The sequence below is a fragment of the Vicia villosa genome, linkage group LG4, assembly GCF_029867415.1.
Source record: "Vicia villosa cultivar HV-30 ecotype Madison, WI linkage group LG4, Vvil1.0, whole genome shotgun sequence".
NCBI lineage: Eukaryota > Viridiplantae > Streptophyta > Magnoliopsida > Fabales > Fabaceae > Vicia > Vicia villosa.
The window spans coordinates 105,041,412-105,047,978 of record NC_081183.1 but is presented as its reverse complement, the minus strand read 5'-3'; positions in this window follow the sequence as shown (position 1 = coordinate 105,047,978).

Sequence of the window (6,567 nt, the reverse complement as noted above, 5' to 3'; positions counted from 1 at the left end):
ATGGTTCTGGTTCGTTCTGGTTTTTTTCTGGGTTTACGCAGGTCCGCTGAGCGGAGGTGGGTCCGCTGAGCGGAGGTTCTGTTGCAGAAATTTCTCTGCCCAGGTCCGCTGAGCGGAGCTGAAGCGGATGACAGTTTTTTCTGTTTTTCCAAAACTTTGAAACTTCATAACTCTTGAACCGTAACTCCGATTTTGTCGCCGTTCGAAGCGTTGGAAAGCTAACGCAATGAACTATATTATTATCTAATTAAATGATTCATAGGATGAAGTATTCCATTATTTTTATTAGGATCAAGTAATGAGTTGTGTAGTATATTTAATTATCCAAACTTTGGAACCTTGTAACTTTTGATCCGTAGCTCCGTTTCGTACGCCGTTCGAAGTGTTAGGAAGCTAGTTGGATGTTCTATATGATAGTATAGGCTTGGTTAGCTTGTTGTTAATTGGTTATGAGGGTTGTTGATGAAAACACATAATTGTTTATATACGCAATATGATTGGTAAATAATCATAGTGCTTGGTTGCAATTGTTAATGATGTAGGATGTAGTAGTGGTTGGTTGATTTTCATAAATGGTTTTGTAAACTAGTGCATGATAAATCATGATGATGTGTTGTGTGAATGTTATCGTATTGATACGAGGTATGTGATTAATTATCGATAACATGAGATCATGTTCATATGTGTTATGTATTAATGAATGTTCATTCTTAATATGTGACGATGTTTGGTTGTTTGTTGTTAACATGATGTGTGGCCTTATGGCAAGTAATTGTTGTTATGAGAATGATGTATTGATGGAGTTGTGGGCCAATGTCCAATATTAATTTGATGTGATGCAATTATGCGATCATTTATGCCGATGTGGCTAGTATGTTTTGACGGTGAATGTGTGCTGTGTGCTTATTAATGCCTGTGTGGTAATTATGGTGTGATGTAATTGATAACGATGTTATTAATTGGTGATGTATCCTTTTGGATAGAATATAAACGATGTAACGTGAGTGTATGATCGTGTTATATTGTTGATGATGTTGTTGTCGTGTAATAGAGTCTTATATTTGCACAGCATAACATTTCAATACGTTAATGGCGGAATGCTGTTAACAGATGGCCTGCGGGCACGGTTACCAGTAGGGGCTTAATGCTTGGTAATGGAATGAGCCTTATTGGCAAGAGGTCATCAGTGGGAGCTGCGTGCTCGATGACGACAGCGTGCGCGCTTCCTGAGTGGAATAAAGTCCCAGCATAATGCTCGGCAGGTGTTTTTGTCATAATGACAAGGAGGAGTTTTACTCCGGATTTGGTACCACATGCATATGCATAGTTGAGTCTCATTCATCATCGTCTGTGTTTATAGTTATGTTATCATTCATGTGTCACATTACTTATATATGGATTGTGGTTGAATGGATGAATTACCTTGTTGTATGATTCTTGATGTTACTTGTTGGCATTACTATAATTGTCATGCTTTCATTATGAATTATATTCTCACCCTTCTGCTGATTTGATGCTTGAGTGGCATCCTGCAGATTAGCCGCTTTGGGAGTCTTTTGGAAGAGGTAGTTCTCCAGTTGGTCTTGTCGGTCGCTCTGATATGTAACACTGGGTAGTCGGGAGTCTGTTGTTATTTATTTGTATATGACTCTTTTGAACATGTATATGTGATGACGTGCCATAGTGTATTGTAAACACTTTATTTTGGAAAACTCCTCTTTGAGAGTGAGAACTACACGTATATATTTATGTTCACATCTTCCGTGTGTTATGTATCATTTTATTGGCAGGTGTGTATGCTTTTGGCATCGTTGATGTCCGTTTGTTTTCTAGGTGTTTGTTTGGTTACTTAGTGTAACATCCTAATTGTGTTGTATGAAATTTTAATACTCTGATATTTTCTTGCCTAAATGCTTTGGGTAGAATTGGGGTGTTACATTAGTGGTATCAGAGCAGGTCGGTCTGTCCGGCCAGTGTTGTCTAATGTTGTTTAATTCCTCAGTACGTGATAAGTGTGTGGAGCACTGTCAGTACTTGTTGTGCCTCTAGTCGGATGTATGCGGGAGTGGTTTGCAGCTAAGTGGGGGAGAACATATGCTTCTCGGATATGTTTCAGTTGCAAGATGTTAGTATGCTACTGAGGGCAGCAGTACTAGTGTTGTTGGAATTTGTTGTTTTCTGAAGTGAAGGCGACTTGGACTTAAGACTTTGGTTGTTAATCAAGTTGGAGTGTCACGGAGTAGATGTTGGTTAATTCTAAGGAATGGAATTTAGAGAGTTGTGATGCTCTAACGCTACTGATGGACTATGAAGTTGTTGTTTGAGTAGCCTTGTGTGAGTTGACGTTGTTAGAAACGTTTTGGAACTCGAGTGAGAATTAAGAGTATGAAGAGTTGAGTAGGATCTCGGGAATTTTATTCTTAAGATTTGTTAGAAGTGTTTTGGTACGTAGCTACAAGATGTCGGTGTTAGCTGGTTCAGATAATCTTGGGAGATTTGTGAATTATGGAATCATAGTGCTTCTGTGCTATGAGCAAAAGTTGGAAAAGAATATTATTAATGTTAGTTCTGATAGTTTATACTCTATTATGATTATCGGCTATCTATTGACAAATTGAGGACTTGATCACCCTTAATCTCTTGTTGATAGTAGACGGGATCGTATTGGACGTGATAGGCTTATCTGGCTAATTTGATAATATTGGAAGTGAATGAGTCGGTGCAAGGTGGTACGACGTTGTTTATGTTGTCGACGATTTTAGATGTCCTTGAGAAAGAGCAATTGTGGGAATTGCGGATAGTTGTGCATTTGTATAAGTGTTTCTTGAAGGTTTCATTGATTCATCGTCGAAAAGAGGAATTTTGTCTTGGAGTTCTATTTTGACGGATTTAGTTCCTAGAACTATTGTTGTGTCGAGGGTTCCGTATCGGATGCCAACTTCTGAGTTGAAAGAGTTGAGGAGTCAACTTAAGGATTTTCTTGAGAAGAGGTTTGTTCGTTTGAGTGTGTCGCCGTAGGGTGCATGTGTTTTGTTGGTTAAGAAGGAAGGTTCTATCAGGCTTCGTGTCGATTTTAGACAATTGAGAAAAGTGACAATTAAGGAAAAGTATCCACTTTCGAGGATTGATATTTTGATGGATCGGGTTGGTTTGAGCTTGTTTATTTTGCAAGTTTAATTTGAGGTATGGGTATCATCAGTGTGAAGATGAGCATGCTAAGTACTTGAGAATTGTTTTGTCCGTGTTGGGAAGAAGAAGTTGTTTGCTAAGTTTCTTTGTATGAGTTTTTGGTTGAGTGAAGTGAATGTTCAAGGGGTAAGTGGTGGTTTATGCTTTTATGCAAGTTAAGATTTTTGAAAGGATTTATCTGTCACAAGATTTAGAGTTGGCAGTTGTTATTTCTGTTTGGGAAATTTGAAGGCACTAATTATTCGGATCGAGATTTGTGTGTGTAAGTGACTACAAGAGTTTGAAGTATTTGTTTGGTCAGAACGAGTTGATTATGAGAAACCATTGCATACGTCTATGTTGATGATTCGAGTATTGTGATTGTTGAAACAGTTGTGAGATTTGAGTTTGGTTCGTAAAGCGACTTCTTCAAGTGTTGAGCTTCATATGTGAAAGCTTACTTATGGTATTCTTGATGAGATTAGAAAAGGTCAGGAATCGGATTTGAATGGGTTGATAAGATGACATTTATTAGTCAAAGATAAATATGGTGATCTTCGGATTGATAAGAACAATGTCATGGGATGTCATGATCAAGGTTGTATTCCTAATGTTCGGATTTGAAAAGAGGACTTTGGATGAAGTGCGTCATAGTGATTTGAGTATTCATCCTGATGCTACTAAGATGTATCAAGATTTGAGAAGGTCATTTTTAGTGGCAAGGTAATGAAGAAGGATATGGAGGGATTTGCTTATTTGTGATTGACTTGTCAGGAGTCGTCTGGTTTCATGTAACTGTTGTCCATTCCTGAGTAGAAGTGGAATAGCATTTCTATGGATTTTGTTTCTGGTTTGCCGAGGACGTCGAGTAATTGTGAGGCGATTGGGGTCATTGTGGATATATTGACGAAATCTGCTCACGTTATTTCGATAAGAATGGATTAACCGATGGGAGTACTGGCGAGTGGTATGTTGATAAAGATGTTTGTTGGTTTGTTTGTTTGCATGGTGTTTCGAAATGTATTGTTCAGATTGAGATCCGAGGTTTATTTTTGAAATTTTGAGAGGGTTCACAAGGTACTTTGGGTACGGAGTTGCGTTTGAATTTGGCGTATCATCCTCAAACGGATGGTCAGACTGAGAGGACGATTTGGTCACTTAAGGATCTATGAGGGCTTGTGTTGTGAAACAAGGAGGTGTTTGGATTAGCTTTTTGCCTTTGATTGGATAATACAAAGACTTTCGTCTGGTGTGCAAGCTGACACAGCAGATTAAGAGGTTGAGTATGTTAAGAGAGAACAATGAGTTTCTGGTGAATACTAGAAGGAGCTGGAAGATGGTTATGGGATTGGTAAATCTGTTTGTTGTGGGAAATCAGAGTGCGCATCGGAAGCGTGAAATGACGCGGTTCGTAAGTATATGAATTGTTAGAGTTCAAATTGTGGACAGTGGATGTGGTAGGAATGATAAGACCACCAGATGTTTTGGTTACACGTTTGACTGCTATGTCTTGGCATGGTTATTTGGATGTTGTGCGACCGGGATGTTGGTATTCTAGTTTTGCTGGGGATGTTCAGAAGTTGTATATGTCATGGAAACTTTATGTCCTTATCTAAGATGATGTCTCGTTTCCATGGTGATGGTTCGAGTACATGTAGCTAATTCCTTGGATGAGGGATTAGAGGTGTGTTGCCTTTGATGACGGTAACAATATGGTTGCGGTTTGGTTGACAAGTGCATTGTATGGGCATTGCATCTTGTTCTTGTTGGTTGTGTCTTGGTTATTTCTTGTGTTTTGGTGTTAGTCGATGAGTGCATTGTATGGGCATTGCATCTCGTTGTCGTTGTTGTGTTTTGGTTGTTTTGCTTTTAGCAAGAGTGATTCGTTGTTGGTGCTGATTGTGTCGTTGCTTTCGTGGCTTGATAGTTGGTTAGTCGGATACAAGGGCGTATCCAAGTTTGTTTGTGTTTGGGATATTTCCGAGGACGGAAATCTTCTAAGTGGGGGAGAGTTGTAACGCCCGGAAAATAAGTATATACTTGATTTGGACGTTTGTGACGTTTATTGGAATTGTACCGTTTTTGGAGTTGTTTCAGTCGGTATTAGTTCGGGATGGCGGACTAATATTTAATTGAAGGTTTTCATATTTTTGGTACCGGAAATATTATTAAGGTAATATTCCGCGTTTTGGGGCGTTTGAACGATATTTGAGCGTAGGGGCATTTTGGTCATTTCCGCGAGGAAGATATTTTCTTTATAAAGAAAACAAAGATAGAAAGAAGAAAAAGAAAGGAAAGAAAGAAAGAGAAGAGAGAAAGGAGAAGAAGGAAAAGAGGAGGAAAAGTGGAGATTGGTGGATTCTCGACCGATTCGAGTTCCGATCGTTGCTATAGCAAGGTAAGGGGGTGAATCTAATTTATCTTGGATGTATGATTCTTATAGTCTTGTTCTTGTTCTTGTTCTTCTTGTTCCAATTTCCACAATTTTCTTGTGTGATCTTTGTTTGATTTAAGTTTGTTTGAGAATGATTGTATGATGATTAAATGATATCCTTGTTGTGTTATGGTGATTGATCATGCTTTCTTTTCCATTTCTATGGCTTGTTTGAGTTTGGATGAAAAGTTAGGTTTTGAGTTAGATTGATGAATTAACCGTGAAAAGCTTGATGTTAGGTTGTTTCTATGGTTTGTATGTGTTGTATTGGTGTTGTAATGATGTTTTGGAGTGGTTTTGGTGGGTATAAGGGGGTTGGAATGGTTCTGGTTCGTTCTGGTTTTTTTCTGGGTTTACGCAGGTCCGCTGAGCGGAGGTGGGTCCGCTGAGCGGAGGTTCTGTTGCAGAAATTTCTCTGCCCAGGTCCGCTGAGCGGAGCTGAAGCGGATGACAGTTTTTTCTGTTTTTCCAAAACTTTGAAACTTCATAACTCTTGAACCGTAACTCCGATTTTGTCGCCGTTCGAAGCGTTGGAAAGCTAACGCAATGAACTATATTATTATCTAATTAAATGATTCATAGGATGAAGTATTCCATTATTTTTATTAGGATCAAGTGATGAGTTGTGTAGTATATTTAATTATCCAAACTTTGGAACCTTGTAACTTTTGATCCGTAGCTCCGTTTCGTACGCCGTTCGAAGTGTTAGGAAGCTAGTTGGATGTTCTATATGATAGTATAGGCTTGGTTAGCTTGTTGTTAATTGGTTATGAGGGTTGTTGATGAAAACACATAATTGTTTATATACGCAATATGATTGGTAAATAATCATAGTGCTTGGTTGCAATTGTTAATGATGTAGGATGTAGTAGTGGTTGGTTGATTTTCATAAATGGTTTTGTAAACTAGTGCATGATAAATCATGATGATGTGTTGTGTGAATGTTATCGTATTGATACGAGGTA